Below are 1,507 nucleotides of genomic sequence, written 5' to 3' on the forward strand. Positions count from 1 at the left end.
TTAAAAGATAAATCATTCTTCAGTTTACAAATAACCAGTGTCAGAATATTGTTTTAAAAGATAAATCATTCTTCAGTTTACAAATAACCAGTGTCGAAATATTGTTCTAAAAGATAAATCATACTTCAGTTTACAAATAACCAGTGTCAGAATATTGTTCTAAAAGATAAATCATACCTCAGTTTACAAATAACCAGTATCAGAATATTGTTCTAAAAGATAAATCATACTTCAGTTTACAAATAACCAGTGTCGAAATATTGTTGTAAGAGATAAATCATTTTTCAGTTTACAATTAACCAATGTCGAAATATTTCTATTTTAAAAGATAAATCATTCTTTATTCTACAAATAACTAGTGTCATAATATTGTCAAACAAACACATTTATATTTGCAATACTATTACAATGGGACCATACTCCACAGAAAAGTAGCTGCAGAATTTGGATACGTGGTTGTCACTAGATGGCAGTATCAAGAATATAATAATATTTAAAAACTTCCATCTCCGTTTTGTAAACAGAAGAAATCAGAAGGCGTTGCACATAAAAGACAGACAAATAAAACTAAGCTTCATATACACACAAATACATATGTATGTATAAATAAATTCAATGAGTAATTTATTTATTAAAATTAAAATAACAATAAAATTTTTATACATACTAATTCCAAGGAAAGATTGGAGCAGGAGCACCTTTTTCAAAAGTAGTAAACCTGAAAATTTAGATAATGTAGAAGAAAACAGACAAAATGAAACACTCGCCAAATTGAAATAAGGTTTATCGCATTTGTGAATAAAATTTCGGTCGTTCTCTCTCTGCAAACCCAATAAAGGGCCGTTACCCGAAATGGTGTTTTCAGATTCAACAATAAACGTATTTTAATTTCTACATTTTACACTGCCCTCGCCTACGCAGTTCTTTTATTACCATAACACTGAGAATTAACATGTTCACTCTGTTTTTAATAGTTTACAACACAACCACGCAGTTTTTACTACCAGTCACCAATAACAGAATAGTATGTATAATCTTATAACACGTGAAAAAACAGTAATTCCGAAGTCCAATAAGTTCTTTAAGATGTCACTAGGGGACGCCATATACAGAAATTGTCTTTCAGGATGGGTGACTAGGGTATTTTTCGCCAGAACACCAACACTCTACCTTTTAACATAAAAAAAAACAAGCTGTAACATCCCCCCCCCTTGAAATACAAAAATTCCATTCCTAGAATATGCGAATAAAAATAATTCAATAATTTTGTTTAAAATGTTTTTCTATATTTTTGAAACAATATTTTGATACTTACACACCCAACACTGTTAGGTAAAGCTTTTTAACAGTATTTGGAGTGGTAGGGCGTAATAAACACACCTATATTTCTGTATATAAAAACAATAACTGTTAGCTACGACAAACAAGTATATAAAAACGACAATGTTCATTAGTGATTTACCGAAATGTAGGGACAATCATAAAAGAGCACAAGAATGGCAGTGGA

Source organism: Limulus polyphemus, unplaced genomic scaffold (genome assembly GCF_000517525.1).
Source record: "Limulus polyphemus unplaced genomic scaffold, Limulus_polyphemus-2.1.2 Scaffold33, whole genome shotgun sequence".
Taxonomy (NCBI): domain Eukaryota; kingdom Metazoa; phylum Arthropoda; class Merostomata; order Xiphosura; family Limulidae; genus Limulus; species Limulus polyphemus.